Raw genomic sequence first — 17,615 nt, forward strand, 5'->3', positions numbered from 1 at the left:
GCCTTCAGACTATTGGTAGAGCTTGAAATCAATGAGTTGCTGCCATACGGTAAGTGTAATGATTGTAGTCAGCTGGAAGATTCCGTACATGAAAATCATTGTTCTTATTCAGTACAAGCCTCAATCCTCCCAGTGTAAATAATGTCTTCCAGAATGTCAATAGCTCTTATCAGCACACAGGTCTGTCAGCAGAGCACCTTGTTGTTTGCATAATCGGGTTACATTATGAATACAAACAGTCTGATTAACAAACAAACATTTAATGAAGTGAAAGCGATTAATGCCGAAGCAGTAATTAACAGGAAAACTTATTTATTATAAACTAGAAGAATGCAGAATAAAATCATCATGCTCTATAGGAAGGATTTATCAATATCCTTCAGCAGTTTTGTTCTTCTCCTTAAAGGGGTTGACCACCTTTTGGGGGGTTTTGGCAAGCCCCTCTCTTGGCCAGATATTCAAAAGGGAAACTTACAGTACCTGCTACCCACCAATGGGTCCTGGTTTATTCACTCCCGGGCCTCAGATGCTTTACTTGGGTCCCCTGCTGTCAACATCCACTTTACCTCCACTGCAGCCAATGACTGCTCTTCTTTTGGTCACGTGATGCAAGTAAGAAAGGTCATCGCTCTAGACATTTACTGACTGAGTGAGGTCAAAGTGGATATTGACAGTGGGGGGCCCAAGCAAGGCAGCCAAGGCTGGAGAATGAAGGAGCTGAGACATAGCAGTGGTGAGCAGGTAAGCATGCTTCCCTTTTGAAGGTATTGCCAGGAGGGGGTTCGCCAAACCACTCAAAAACGGTAGCCAGTTTCTTTAAAGGGTACCTTTCTTTTTCCAAAACTTCTTCACTTTGAAGTTTGGATTGGTGGGGGTGTGGGAGTGATTTCTAGCCCAAAATGAGTAGAATGCAATCATTAAAAAAATAAAATACCCCCAAAGGTGTACCTAGCCTTTAAGTGTAAACCCACCGTGTTTTATACTTTTTTATGTGTTAGAGCACACTGATGTGTAATGATGTGTTATATCAAGTTGATATCATGACCTTGTGGGTGACACCAGTGTAATAGGCTGATTTTTCTGAATATGATGTTACTGCGATGGCAGCAAACAAAGCCGACGCTCAATAACCTCAGAGGCGACTGTTCAGAGTTACGTGCCTTTCAGCAACGGAGAGACAACATGGTGATGGCAGCAAGACAGCTAGTTCATGCATTCTTCTCCTGCACTGTCTGCCTCTCAGTCTCATTGTGTCGGGACGCACAGATGACCTTTACAAAAATCCCAAATTGTTTATCAGGGAGAATGGTCGTGTCTTTTCTTTCACACAAAATACAAAAGCAGCAAAGAAAATATATAACACAACTATACAAAGCCAGTCCAAGGCAATTGAGCAAAAAAAAATAAAAAAAAAGAAGACAAAAGGCTTTGAGTCAAGACTTCTGTACAGAGGTGAACGGACAGCTGTATATAGACATGAGCGAACCCATGAAAATGTCTTGTTATAGAGGTAGAGCATCTACAGTAGACAGAACTCGGACAATTTCCTTAGGATCGGCAGGTGAGCCACCAGACTGTAACATAATGGTAGACCTATGGGGGGTCTGGCTTTAGCTAATTCCCTTCTCCCTATTGAAATAAACATACACCTTTGGATGAGCCGAGCATTGATGTGTTTGTCACAATTGGTAACTGTTATTCAAAGTGTATAGGCGACTTAAAGGGCGGCTAACTTTTCAAAAAACTTTTGATATGTCCTAGAGATATTTCAAAAGTTTAGATCTGTGAAGGTCTGAGACCAAAACGATCCCTAGAATGAGGGGAGAGAAGATCTCTCCTCACTGCTGAAGATGAAATTGAGATAGGCCTATAGACTTCTATAGAGACCGTCTCATGCAGCGCTCTCTCCTTGCTTCTGAGGATAGAATCGAGATGGACCTCTAGACTTCTATGGAGCTTGTCTCATGCAGAGAGGATAAAGAGAACGCTATGTGCATGCTTCTCTCCCCTCGTTCTAGTGATCAGTGGGGGTCTCGCACTCTGGCCCTGAATGATCTACACTTTTGGTATGTCTCTATGATGTATCAAAAGTGTTAGTAGCCATTTTAGACAAATTGGGGTTTAATTGGGATCTGGATTTGTATTTTACCCACTTATATGCCCGAAATACTGCAGCAAAATAAGCAGGAAATTGAAAAGTTGGTGAGCCAGCCACCCTCAAGAGAGTCCCTCCAGCCTGCTGGTTATAGCACTATTTAGGTTGTCCGTTGTGTAGCACAAAAAAAAAAGCCAATCGGCTATGTGTGTGCTTCTCTCCTCTTGTTCTAGGGATCAGTGGGGGTCTCAATGCTCAGACCCCTACCAATCTAAACATTAGATATGTCTCCATGACATGTCAAAGGTTTTTTCAAAAGTTAGTGACGTATTGAAGTTTAATTGGGATCTGGATTTGTATTTTACTCTCTCATTTTCAGAAAGTTGGCGAGCCAGGCATTCTCAAGACAGTCCCTCCAGCCTGCTGGTTATAGACGGACGAGTTATAAATCAGTCTGTACACATAATATCTTGCCATTTTCAAGACCTCTGCTTGCTATCAGATTCAAAGATGGGACACCTGCTTTAACCCTATCTTGTTAACACATCTGAGAGTTTGTTACAATGTATCAGTGTACACACATCTGTGAGATAAATCACAGATCAGCAGTCACAAAAATCTCTGTAGTCTTTTATAAGCTTCCATTCACTGCAGGATATCCAATCCCTGATATTCCAGATGCGTATTCTCCAATCTATGCTGTTATTGACATTTTTTTGCAGAAAATCATAGCCACGTCCCCATCAATGCCCAATCACTTCTAAAGTAAGTGACTGCATCTTGAAACCACCACAGATCTGAGGGATATGAAATATTTAATATTTGCTAAACCCCACGCCTTGCATTATCTTCAAATATTGCCAGCCGCTGCACGTTTATTGCTTGACGGAGAATCACAGGAGACTTTTTTATTAAATGCCTGTGAACACTCAAGTGGATATTGGCTTCAAGACAGAGTGACCTAAAACTGTGTAGAGTCAGAGGGACAGACACATCGGGAATATATCTACCTGCATTTTTCAAGAAACAACAGCGTTTCCCTTTATTTTCGATGTATGGGGAAAAAGGATGTCATGAATTCTAATTGACCTGCACAACCCCATTTATTGCAGTGGGAACAGAGGATTGCGTTGAATGTCACCAAGTGTACTGGTCCGGTAAACTAGCATATGACACCAGCAAGAACAGGTTATTTGGTCTTCTAAAGCTGTGTCCCAATAGATGGGATTCACTGCACTCATTTTCCGTGCCATTGACACCTTTTTTTTCCCTTTTATTTGATTTCGGAAGGAATAACGATCTTATCGGATGTGCTCAGTTTTAGTTGAGTGAGCAGTCTCCGTGCTGTGTCCAATCCATGAATGACATTGAAATATGGCTTATCCTATTACTTCAACTAAAAAAGCACAAACCTATGTTGTGGAAGGAAATAAATTGTAGAAAATGAAGTTGAAGGGGACCCGCCAGGTGTAACTACAGGTACTAGAGGATAAAAAATAAAAGAGGAGAAAAAGAGGATGAAGAAGAGAAATGAGTAGGAGAGGAAAAAGAGGATGAAGAAGACATAGAAGAAGAAGAAGAAGAAGAAGAAGAAGAAGAGGAAGGAGAAGTAGAGAAAGTAAAAAATAGAAAGAAGACAAAGAATAGAAAGGAGCAGTAGAGGAAGAAGAGGATGAAGAAGACAAATAAGAATAGAAAGGAGCAATAGAAGAAGAAGAGGATGAAGAAGACAAATAACAATAGAAAGGAGCAGTAGAGGAAGAAGAAGAAGAAGGAGGAGGAGGAAGAAGACGACAAAGAAGAAGAAGAAGAAGAAGAAGAAGAAGAAGAAGAGAAAGGAGCAGTAGTGGAAGAAGAGGATGAAAAAGACAAATAGGAATAGAAAGGAGCAGTAGAGGAAGAAGAACAGGAGGAAGAAGACGACGAAGAAGAGAAAGGAGCAGTAGAGGAAGAAGAAGAGAAGATAAAGGAGCAGTAGTGGAAGAAAAAGGAGGAGGAGGAGAAAAGATGAAGAAAGAGGAGGAGAAGAAGAAAGAGAGAGGAGAAGGAGGAAGAAGAGAGGAGAAAATGAAATTAATAAATTAAAATAAAATACTAAGATTGAAATAAAAATTACATAAAATTAGATGATAATATAAAAACGAAATAAGAAAAATGAGACTGAAACAAAATTAGTAAATAAAAATAAAACAATAACAATATACAAAAATAAAGAGCTAATAAACATCAGATTATTTGAGGATTATTTGGGAGGAGGGGGGGTTTGGGTTACACCTCATTATTAACAATCTTAGTCTATCCAAATGTACCATCGAATATGCTATGTCTTTGAAATGACACATGTGGGAATCCATCCTTTTATATCTAAAGAAATTCCATCTAATTGATGTAGTGTTTTGTGATTTCACTTTTCCGTGAGTGTGCTGCCGGCAAAATACCTTGAACTGTGCGCGGATCAATATGTCATTGCAAGCTAATTGTATAATGCAAAAAATATCTGCTATCTTAGAGAATTGTAAAGATCCATGGTCTGTGTGCAGAAATATTTCACCCTAAAACAGCTTTTTTGCTACATGAGTACAGATCTTTCCCAAAATGTGCGGAGTCGGAATAAAAGGTAGACCGGTGAGGTGGCAGATTAGGACGCCATGCAATTTATGAATTGAAAAAAAATATATATATAGTAGTTAATAGTTATGAGTGAACCCGTGGAAGTTTGGTTCGGCTGAACTTCAGGTCAAAGTTTGGGTTCAGGACCCGAACTTGACACCGAACCCCATTGAAGTCAATGGGGACCCAAACTTTACATTATTATTTTTTCCTTTATAGGGTGATTATATCAGAAAATAATAGCATTCAGAATACAGAATGCAAAACAATATGGCCATTTAGGGATTGAAAAAGAAACCTGTGATGACGGACTCACCACGTGGGAGAGCTCGGTGACGTCATCTCGCACATTGCAGGTCCTTTGGCAGGTCCTGTTCAGTAAAGATAGAAGAAGCTGCTGTAGCGCAATCAAGTGGATGAGGTGGTTTTTTTAACCCCTAAAAAGGGCCATATAGTTTTGCATTTGTCACCGCCAGATCTCTGAGAAGTTCTGAAAGACGTTCTTCAGTACCTCTTGCATGATGTTCTTTTGTTTTGGTTTCATTTTGTCATCTCTTCTCCCTCTTCCAGCTGTCATCTATTAGCAGTGATTGCCTCCCTTTATATCCCCTCCCATACTGCCTCACCTTGCGGTTTATACTACTTCCTGGATTGTGCTCACCGTTAGAAGTTGCAACTGCTGGTTCCTCAGATAAGTCTATTCCTTTATTTGTGTTTTCCTGTTGGCTTGATTCTAGGTGACCCTGACTCCGTCCGTATTAAGTGCAGGGAGCCGGTGGTCGTGTCCCCTCACTATTATAGGGTTTTTAGGTGTCACTCAGTCTAGGTACGTGGACATGCAATTTTCTATCATAGAGATCTTTGCATGGGCTGAGCAGTCAGGGAGAGCTTTAGGGCTTTTATAGGGCTCACCCATATGTTCCTTAGTTTGGGATCAAGTCAGTCGGATCTTTATTTGTTACTTCTTGTTTTCTGTCTTACGAATGCTATTATTTTCCTAACCATGTCATAACAGAAAATAATAAAATCACTAGTGATGAGCGACAGGGGCAATATTCGAATTTGCAATATTTCGCAAATATTTGGAAGAATATTCGTCATATATTCGCGAATTCAAAATTATTTTCTTGATCGTGAAAAATTGGCAATGTAATATTTGCATAATGCGCGCTAGAAGTTTCCTGAGACTGGAGAAAATGGCTGGCACAGCAAAACATTACAATAGCTTTATATGCAGCTAGAGTGCTCCAATATATTCGCAATTATGAAGCCGGCACTAATGATGCAAATATTTTGACGCAATACGGTCAACTTCACATTTTAACAAGTCGGATTACTTATTAGTGATTGTTGCACTAATTATTGTTGTGAAATTGTGACATCACAGCACTATGTATGTAGCATGTATGTATGGACAGCTACACTATATTACTATCTAACCTACACTGACTATCTCCCACTAACTATCTGTATTATATATATAACTAACTAACTATCTAATGTAATGACAAAGCAAAGCAGAGGGCACAGCAATAACACTGCTCTCTCTCAGATCTGCAAAATACTGCATACAAGGGCTGCTGGGGAGGTTCTTATATAGTAAAAAGGTAGGCAACTTTCCTATTGGTTGCTAGGGATGTTGCTAAGCTCAGACAAAGACATTGCAGCCTTCTCATTGACCCATAAGCAAGAAGGGAGGTTAATGATGGAAAAAAAATCTAGAATACTCGAAACGACGGATATATATAACTATATTTAAAATATTTGCAAATTCTCAAAGTGCCGATATTCGCGATTAATTTTCGCTATTCGAATATTTTCGCGCCCAACACTAAAAATCACCCGAACAGAGAACCCGAAGCCGGACTTCAGTGAAAAGTCCAGGTTGTGGTCTGGCTACCCGAATTTGCAAAGTTTGGTACGAACCCGAACTTTGCAGTTCGGGTTTGCTCATCCCTAGTAGCAAAGAGTCAAGTGATGGAGAAAAGATAGGAGAGCGGGAGCTAGCTGACTTTATCACCCTATTATAGACATGGAGTAGGGTGGCCAGTGGGCCACTTCATTGAGAACTACTCATGTCTTAAAGGGCCTTTAGTGGAGTGGAATATTGAATATCTATTGCAAAAGTTTTTTTTATATGTTTAGGTTTTTCCCACCCTACCTCTATCATACATTAGGGATAATGAAGATAGGGTGGGCAACAGAATGCAATTAAGTACATGACACTCTATCCAGTAGCTTTCATGCCAAACTTTAGTGGTGTATGTGTGGGAGGACATTTTGAACCCTCTGAAAGTCTGCTCTTCCACTGGTATTCTGCCTCAATATGGACAGTCATTAAATGGTTATATCATGAAGACACCTCCCCAGTAGAGATGTCCCGAACTATTCGTCGGCGAACAATTCCCGGCGAACATCGCTTGTTTGCGTTCGCCGCTGCGGGCGAACATATGCAATGTTCGGTCCGCCCCCTATTCGTCATCATTGAATAAACTTTGACCCTGTACCTCACAGTCAGCAGACACATTCCAGCCAATCAGCATCATACCCTCCCTCCCAGATCCTCCCACCTCCTGGACAGCATCCATTTTAGATTAATTTGGAAGCTGCATTCTTAGTGAGAGGAGGGACAGTGTAGCTGTTGCTGATTTAATAGGGAAATCGATAGCTAGGCTAGTGTATTCAGTGTCCACTACAGTTCTGAAGGACTCATCTGATCTCTGCTGTAAGGACAGCACCCCAAAAAGCCCTTTTTAAATAAATAGCAGTCAGTTGCCCGCACGCGTGTGTGTGTTTCAGGCCCTGCAAGTGCATAGTGTCACCAGCGCATCTCATATCTGGTGTCACATTAGATTACATTTAAAGAAAAACTTCAATTTTGACTGTGAATAAATAGCAGTCAGTTGCTGCACGCGTGTGTGTGTTTCAGGCCCTGCAAGTGCATATTGTCACCAGCGCAACTCATATCTGGTGTCACAGTAGATTACATAAAAAAAATAAAAAATACTGTGCTGTGATTCCCTTTGGCCCTAGAATAATGCCCAGTGTTCAGAGGCCACGTACCCTGAACTCGAAAAGTTCTGAGGACATAGTTGACTGGCTAACACAGGACACCCAATCTTCTACAGCTTCCGCTCGGAACCTTGACGCACCATCCTCCTCCAGCTAAGCTTCGGGCACCTTTCAAGTTACCACTCGCCCGCCTGCCGCCACCACCAACACTAGCACCACAGCTGCTTCACTTGATCTGTCAGAGGAGTTATTTACACATCAGTTGGAAGAAATGAGTGATGCGCAACCATTATTGCCAGAGGATGTAGATAACAGGGATATGTCTTAGTCAGGCAGAATTACACACATGGATGTACGGTGTGATGATGATGATGTTGTACCCGCTGCTGCTTCCTTTGCTGAGTTGTCAGATACAAATGAAGCGGTTGATGATGACAATGTGTCCGTGGATGTCACGTGGGTGCCTGCTCGAAGAGAAGGAGAACAGGGGGAAAGTTCAGATGGGGAGACAGAGAGGAGGAGGAGACGAGTTGCAAGCATGGGGAGGTCGTCGCAAGGAGCTAGTGGCACAGTCAGACAGCATGCATCGCGAGATGTCGCAAACGGAAAATTTTAAATTCGCGACATCTCTACGCGTCCTCAGTCTACATGCTCTATTAGGGCATATTGGCCTTATGTAGTAGGGTCTACCGGGCTGGCTTTGGCTTTCCTTGGCAAAATCTGCCGAAACCAGGGTGATCAGCTGATTGCCCTGGCACCTGCATTTTGAAAGTCATTGTCACTTTTGAGAAAACCCCTTCAAAGTTTTGTTGGGCGCCACCAGTCGCTCAGATAGTGTCACGGATGATGTTGCAGATAGCTGGAACTTATGAATAAACGTCCGACTGGCTTGATCCCAAACTAAGGAGCATATAGGTGAGCCCTAAAAACCCTAACAGCTCTCCCTGACTGCTATGCCCATGCAATGGTCTCAATGGTAGACAATTGCATGCCCACATACCTAAGACTGTGTGACACCTTAAAACCCTATAATAGTGAGGGGACACGACCACCGGCTCCCTGCACTTAATACGGACGGAGTCAGGGTCACCTAGAATCAAGCCAGCAAGGAAACACAATACATAAAAAGACTTATCTGAGCAAACAGCAGCAGCAGCCTCCAGCAGTGAACACTTCATCCAGGAAGTAGTATAAACCGCAAAGTGAGGCAGTATGGGAGGGAATATAAAGGGAGACGATTAGTCTAAATAAGTGACACCTGGGAGAAGGAAAGGAGATGACAAAGTGAAACCAAAACAAAGAACGTCATGCAAGAGGTAGAGAAGGACGTCTGCCAGACCTTCTCACAGAACTGGCGGTGACAGATAGGCTCCATTGACTGGAGGATCATTGTGAACCTGCATAGGGCTCCACAAGTATTAGAGAACAGGGAAAGTCTAATGATAGAGAATAAACAAATTCTAAGCCATTCACAAATTCAAGTCTTATTCAGTGGGGGGGGGGGGGGGAGGGGTAAATATACGAAAAAGAGGATTATAAAACGAATTATGACAATTTTTTCTTTATTGGTCATTTCAAGCATCAGCCTCTGCTTAGGATATTGTAAAACTAATGAGAATTTACAAGTTTAATTCTGCTCAACTAATACACAAAACTTGATGACCTGTTAAAATAGCTATATTGCCTGAATCTTTTTCCATTATTTTCAAATCTACACATTAATACCTTTTTCCGAGAGAAGACTGAAGGAAAATTGTCGAGCTGTAATTGTAATTATTCTAGGCGACCTCATTGAACCTCTCAGAGTTTAGCATTTGTTAAGAGTGAGAGCCCAATGTATCAAAATGCAAATGTATTTAAAAAAAATAGCAAGGAAATAACTGAGAAGAAATCAATCAATTATTTCAATCAGAACTTTTAGAACCCTACCGGGGACATTATGATTTCGGGTTGCTATAGTACCTCTGCCTCTGCATATCACCACTAATGAGAGGCATTACTCAAAGGTTCTGGACACCAATGCAAAATCTAAATGCTGGCCCTTACCTATCCCATATCATTTGAAGTATTTAAGCTCTACTCGCAAGAGGCAAAGAGACTTTTTGGGCTCCCTCAGGCTCCAACAGTTTAAGTGTTCCTTTCCCTGATGACCCAAAGTTTTATAATTCATGTTGGATTGACCAAATCCACAATTTCTTCTGTAGCCACTCTTGGTTATCCAGTTGCATTTCATGGGCTTCAATTGTTTGATAATGTCCCACAGTGGTAGCTGAATGGCTTTAATAAAATGTCTGATGAGCCTGTAGTTTAATAAACCGTATCTCAGGTGGTCAAGAGGTTAATAACAGTATCTCTAGCTAGAGGGCTTTTTACTCACTAGCTTAAGGTTCATGCTTGTGGTGGCAGTCATTTTTACTCGTTGAGGTGGGTTATGTTGCTTGGCCCCCACCCCTTCATTTCTTACATTAGAGAATGGGACTTTAGATCTGTTCTCTAATGCATCTCGATGCCAAGGTGACTGGCACTTTTAGAAGATGTCAGGCCCACACATCAGGGGCATAACTACCGTAGCAGTAGACTAAGCGACTGCTATGGGGCCCAGGGCAAGAGGGGGCCCAGTCTCAGTTGGGATTATCTCCTCTTCTACTGGAGGTGAAAACTTAATCAGAACTCTACCCTCTAAAGGAGCAACTTTTAGCAAACGAGGCAGTGGAAAAATGGCCCAATGGTCATTAAAAAGGGTTTAGGCAGAAACCCTTCTGTCCTGTGTGTGGGGCCTTGATTCTTGTTATGGAGCTTTTACTTCTCTATGTACGCCACTGCCACACATCTATTTAAACTAGGACCTGGCATTGGGACCTCACCTCTTGAGTAAGGTGCTATCCTTCCTGGCTCCTGTCTATTAGCTGTAGTGCTGTTATTGTAATTCATATTGTTCCTTGACCTTGATCCTGTTACTGACCTGGTCTATTGGCTTACCCTCTAATGTAATCTGCCTGCTACTTCTTTAGCTTCTGGCTCATTGCCTTGTTCCTAACCTCTTGGTCTGAACAAGATCAGGATATTTTCATACATGGACTAACACAGGATATTATTATGCTACATGGTCTGGACAATCACAAACTCATGCTGCAGAAACTGAACAATCACAGGGCGTTCTCATGCTGTATGCCCTGGACCAGCATAAGGCATTTGCTTCATGGACCAACACAACAAATTTTCCTACTGCATAAACTGGGCCACCATAGACATTTTCATGCTATATAGACTTGATCATCATAGAACACCCTCATGCTGCATGGATTGGATCAACACAGGACATTCACAGGCTGCACAGACTGGACCATTACAGAACATTCTTATGCTAAATAGACTGGATCATCACTGGACATTCTCATTCTATATGTACTGAACCAGCACAGGACATTCTCGTGTTGCATGGACTGAGTTTGCACAGGGCATTCTAATTCTACATACACTGGACCAATATAGTACATTTTCATGATATATGGATTGGACCAACACCATGCATTTTTATGCTGCATGGAATGAAACGGCACAGATCATCTTAACATTACATGGACTGGGCCATGAAAAGATACTTTCATGCTGCATGGACTGGACCAGCACAGAACATACTCATGCTGCATGAACTTGACAATCGCAGAACATTCTCGTGCTGGGTAGACTATACCAGCACACATTCACTTGCTGCATAGACTGGACCATCGCAGGGCATTCTCATGCTTTATGCATTGGATCAGTACTGGACATTCTCATGCTGCATGTACTGGACCAGTAAAGGACATTCTCATGTTGCATGGACTGAGTTTGCACAGGGCATTCTCATGCTACATGCACTAGACCAATACAGTAAAAAAATTTACGCTGTATGGGTTGGACCAACACCATGCATTTTCATTCTATATGGAATGGAAGAGCACAGGTCATCCTAACATTACGTGGACTGGGCCATGAAAAGATACTTTCATGCTGCATGGACTGGACCAGCACAGAACATACTCATGCTGCATGAACTTGACAGTTGCAGAACATTCTCATGCTGGGTAGACTGTACCAGCACACATTCACATGCTGCATAGACTGGACCATCACAGGGCCTTTTCATGCTTTATGCTTTGGACCAGAGCAGCACATTTCAAGCTATATGTAATAGACCAACACAAGACATCCTCATGTTGCATTGATGGGACCATCAAAGGAAAGTTTTAATGCTGCATAGATTGGGCCAGCACAAGATATTCTCATATACACTGCTCAAAAAAATAAAGGGAACACAAAAATAACACATCCTAGATCTGAATTAATTAAATATTCTTCTGAAATACTTTGTTCTTTACATAGTTGAATGTGCTGACAACAAAATCACACAAAAATAAAAAAATGGAAATCAAATTTTTCAACCCATGGAGGTCTGGATTTGGAGTCACACTCAAAATTAAAGTGGAAAAACACACTACAGGCTGATCCAACTTTGATATAATGTCCTTAAAACAAGTCAAAATGAGGCTCAGTAGTGTGTGCCTGTATGACCTCCCTACAACGCCTGTGCATGCTCCTGATGAGGTGGCGGACGGTCTCCTGAGGGATCTCCTCCCAGACCTGGACTAAAGCATCTGCCAACTCCTGGACAGTCTGTGGTGCAACGTGACGTTGGTGGATAGAGCGAGACATGATGTCCCAGATGTGCTCAATTGGATTCAGGTCTGGGGAACAGGCGGGCCAGTCCATAGCATCAATGCCTTCGTCTTGCAGGAACTGCTGATACACTCCAGCCACATGATGTCTAGCATTGTCTTGCATTAGGAGGAACCCAGGGACAACCGCACCAGCATATGGTCTGAAAAGGGGTCTGAGGATCTCATCTCGGTACCTAATGGCAGTCAGGCTACCTCTGGCGAGCACATGGAGGGTTGTGCGGCCCTCCAAAGAAATGCCACCCCACACCATTACTGACCCAATGCCAAACCGGTCATGCTGGAGGATGTTGCAGGCAGCAGAACATTCAGTGTGAACCTGCTTTCATCTGTGAAGAGCACAGGGCGCCAGTGGCGAATTTGCCAATCTTGGTGTTCTTTGGCAAATGCCAAACGTCCTGCACGGTGTTGGGCTGTAAGCACAACCCCCACCTGTGGACGTCGGGCCCTCATATCACCCTCATGGAGTCTGTTTCTGACTGTTTGAGCAGACACATGCACATTTATGGCCTGCTGGAGGTCATTTTGCAGGGCTCTGGCAGTGCTCTTCCTGTTCCTCCTTGCACAAAGGTTGAGGTAGCGGTCCTGCTGCTGGGTTGTTGCCCTCCTACAGCCTCCTCCACGTCTCCTGATGTACTGGCCTGTCTCCTGGTAGCTCCTCCATGCTCTGGACACTACGCTGACAGACACAGCAAACCTTCTTGCCACAGCTCGCATTGGTGTGCCATCCTGGATAAGCTGCACTACCTGAGCCATTCGTGTGGGTTATAGACTTCGTCATATGCTACCACTAGAGTGAAAGCACCACCAGCATTCAAAAGTGACCAAAACATCAGCCAGGAAGCATAGGAACTGAGAAGTGGTCAGGTCACCACCTGCAGAACCACTCCTTTATTGGGGGTGTCTTGCTAATTGCCTATAATTTCCACCTGTTGTCTATCCCATTTTCACAACAGCATGTGAAATTGATTGTCACTCAGTGTTGCTTCCTAAGTGGACAGTTTGATTTCACAGAAGTGTGATTGACTTGGGGTTATATTGTGTTGTTTAAGTGTTCCCTTTATTTTCTTGAGCAGTGTAGTATAAACCACCTACAAACACTAAGTCAATTAGATCATGTGAAATCCATACTTTGATTGGTTGATTTGAATCTGTGGTGGTCATAGACAACATTGTATCTACATAGTAGTTCCAAAATTGCTGAGCAGGTGCAATCGAGCTGTCTTTGTTGCCAAGCATATTGCACTGTTGAATTTTGCAAACAGTTTTAGAGAAACGTATCAGTTCATCAATGGCTACATGCCAGTTTTCTGGTACATGAGAGTATTTTATATATTTTTTTGCACCTCTTCAGATTAAGACTGATGTTTCATATGTGAGTTTTAACCCCCCTCTCTTCATGGGTTTGGGAATAATGGAAGGCTGGTATATGCACCTGTATTTCAATTGGTCTCCAAGATCCAAACTAGAACCTTCTAGAGTCTTGGAGATTACAAACACGTTCCACAATGAAATTACAACTCCAAATAAACATTGAGAATATTCCCGGATATTCATTAATCATAAATATATTCAGAAATCTATTTGCTTGTTTTCTTTGTGTTTGCAGTAACAAAACTGTTCTACTAAATCTTCCTGTTGTGAAAGGTTTCTTGGCAACCCGTGCGCCTAAACATTGGCAAGAAAGACAGAAGGGCCAATTCCATTTCATGCCTCCAAAGAAAACAAAATGTACAAACACAATATAAAACAGGAGAACTGAAAGTTCATCTCCTACGAGGAACTAATGCTAATTATCAAATTCCTATTCCTAGCACTGTGGTGCAAGGTGCTAGTGTCAGCCCCATCTCTACTGCCTGTGGGTTAGAGGGCAGAGGGACTGAATTTATATATCACTGCGGGAACAGACTACACACAGGGTCTGCTCGGAGTCTCTTACCATAGGTCTGTACAGGAAGGAGCTGTACACAAAACAATAGGAGGAGTGTAAAGCTATATCAACCCTTATTTTCACTGCTTTGTAGTAATAAGATATTGGTTGCAAAATTAGAATACATTCTAAGCTCGTCTGTAGCTCGCAGGCACTCCTTAGACTGGTTTATATTGCAGTTTATAGCTGTCGCCTAATAACTACTGGTATTCAACTTGTTAATCAGAAATTGGGGGTGTGTCCCTGCAAAATTGATGTAAAAAAATTAAACTCAGATATCATATAATACATGACAATCTCTCTTTAACAAAGTTAGAACCAGCCCTGTACCTCACCTGGATCCAGAGATCTTCCCATTCATTGTTCCAAGTTATCTGCTCCATTCTGTTCAAAGGGGTGTGTCCTTTTTGCTGCAGCTCTCTTCCTATCACAGCTCCGGAGGTGTGTCATTTCTGCTGCCACTCTCTCCCTGTAACCGTCATAGCTTCTTAAAGTAGATGCGCCTGGTGTCAGTTGAAGGATGGAACTGATTGAACACCAGGAGGCACCATTATAATGAAGTAAAAAAAAAAAATCTTACAACTGGAGCATTATTTTAGCAATGCTTAATTTACAAAAGCAAAGTTTGTATAATCTAATGTTATTTGCTTGTTTTTATATATATATACCGTATGTCTACCATTTTGAAAATGCATTTTTTTTTTTACTGTGACGCAAACAATAATTAAAGGAGTATTCCCATCTCAGAAATTGATGACATATTGTTAGGATATGCCATTCATATCAGATAGGCGTAGGTTTTACCTCTGAGACCCACTCCCATCTCCAGAATAGGGGTCCTCAAAGTGAAAGAGAGCACACCATACATGCGCGGCCACCCTGACTGGCTTCCTTGTCTCCGGCAGTCCTAGAGTGGTGGCTGAAGGTGGTTGCTCTTGCGCTGTATGCTCTCATTCATTTCAGGTGGTCCATTCTGGACATAGGAGTGGATCCCAAAGGTGGGACCCTCACCTATCTGACAATGATGGCAAATTCTAGTGATATGCTATTAATGACTTTAAGATAAAGACACATATATGTAATATAGAAGTAGTGTTCACATTCTTAGAGTCAGTGCTTTGTGGAGGCATCTTGCAAGTCTGTAGCTTTGTGTCCTATTTGTTAGGTTAGACAATGGGATTTGTGCTCCTCTAGCCAAGACTGCTACGATGCTTTCATGTTAGATGGTTTGCATTGGTGCACAGTAGTGTTGATTGAGCATGCTCGACCAAACGCCAGTGTCGATGCTCGTCACATGGCGGTATTCCGCATGTGCTCGAGTGCAATACTCAGTCTCCTCCCACCAACATTTGTTGGCTGCTACGCAACCTGCGCTAAATTGCTAAAACTTTACAGACCCAAAAGTCCTTTTAAGGACTGTTGCATGTGGCAGCAATATATATTTTTTTGTGAATCCTGCACTGAATAGCGTGCAGTAGTTAGGCCGCTGCAGACAGCGACATTATCTGCGCTACATCTCCTGTGTAACGTGTGCACATCCCAAAAATATCAGTGACATCCAGTGTACTTTTCCCGTAGACGGTGTCCGCTGCGGACATTGACATTAGCTGCGCTACATCTCTTGTGTAACGTGTGCACATCCAAAAATATCAGTAATATCCAGTGTACTTTTTCCGTAGACGGTGTCCGCAACCGACAGTGACATTAGCTGCGCTACATCTCATGTGTAATGTGTGCGTATCCCAAAAATATCAGTGACACCCAGTGTACTTTTTCTGTTGACGGTGTCCGCTGCGGACAGTGACATTATCTGCACTACATCTTCTGTGTAACGTTTTCACATCCAAAATACCTGTGACATTCCCTGTAATTTTATATTAGCCGCTGGTGACATCAGAGACATTATCTGTGGTATTTCTCCTGTGTAACGTGTGTGTATCCCAAATACCTGTTTTAATTGTTTTATGCATACACTTACAAATCCTACGCTACTGTATGTGTGACATACTTTCAAGCATATATAACATTTAATATGAAGAAGGCGAGAAGTAAGGGACAGGGAAGTGGCCGTGATGCTGATGGTGCACGCAGAGGCCATGGCCCTGGGCACGGTGAAACTGTGCCTGCTGCCAGAGCACAAGAAACACACTCATCCATGATGCCTAGCTTCATGTCCCAGTTTGCAGGGCGGTGCAGGAAACAACTCTCAAAGTCAGACCAGTGCGACCAGGTGTTCAGTTAGATTGCAGCAGATAATGCTTCCAGTCAGTTAAGCACCACCCTGTCTTCCACAAAGTCCAGTCTCAATAGCCAAGAGTCTGGTCAACAGAATCCTCACCCTGATACTCCTCCCACCCACCATTGAGAGTCTTGGCAAACAAGTGATCCCACACATTCCTTCATTTGGGCCTCTTGCCAAGTACGTTTAAAGAGGGACATGAGATCTTGTGACCTGATTCCCAAACTCTGGAGCATCCACAGTCACAAGAAGATGACAGTGGGGAACGGCAATTAGTGTTTCACGAGGTGGATGATGATGATAAGACACATAAGACACAGTTGCCAATAAGTCAACAGCAATTAGTGTCTCAATAGGTTCATGATGAGGATGAGACACAGTTCTCAGTAACTGAAGTTGTTATTAGATCAACAAGTCGGGAGGATGATAAGAGTGAGGAAGTGGTAGAGTAGGTGCTGGAAGATGAAGTCACTGACCCAACCTGGGAAGGTGGCAAGCCGAGCGAGGACAGCAGTACAGAGGGGGAGGGATCTGCAGCACCGCAACTGGTTGGAAGAGGCAGTAAGGTGACAAAAGGGGGAAGGCGGGCCACACCAAACAGGCCCGCAACTGTTCCACAGAGCACACCCTTGCGGAAATCTCCCTTGCCAAGGAGTAGGTGTTCCGCAGAATGGTGCTTTTTTGAGGAAAGTGCGGACGACAAAAGAATTGTAATTTGCAACCTGTGCCATACAAAAATGAGCAGGGGCGTGAACACTAGAAACCTCACCACCACCAGCATGATGCGCCACATGGCATTAAAGTACCGTAATAGGTGGGCCGAACGCCTGGGTCCAAAGTCTGTGTCTGAGGATCACACCACTGCCTCCACTTTCCCTATTTAACGTGCTGGCCAATCCCCTGTCGAAGGCGCAGGCCCGGATGCCTCCCGCCCTGCACCTGGACCTTCGCAAGCACAATCAACGACCACATCCACTTCCGTGTTCCAGCACAGTGTACAAATGTCCTTAC

At 42.8% G+C, this 17,615-nt stretch overlaps 1 long non-coding RNA gene across 1 annotated transcript in view; it reads right to left on the reverse strand.

The window, feature by feature from the left end:
* Positions 1-307: 307 nt before the first annotated feature.
* The window catches only part of LOC120982135, a 33,384-nt gene continuing 16,076 nt past the window's right edge, over positions 308-17,615 (reverse strand). Inside the window, exon 3 of the long non-coding RNA XR_005774851.1 lies at positions 308-1,593. This is a non-coding gene — a long non-coding RNA (uncharacterized LOC120982135). The remainder of the gene's footprint in view (positions 1,594-17,615) is intronic.

Source organism: Bufo bufo, chromosome 11, assembly GCF_905171765.1.
Source record: "Bufo bufo chromosome 11, aBufBuf1.1, whole genome shotgun sequence".
Lineage (NCBI taxonomy): Eukaryota > Metazoa > Chordata > Amphibia > Anura > Bufonidae > Bufo > Bufo bufo.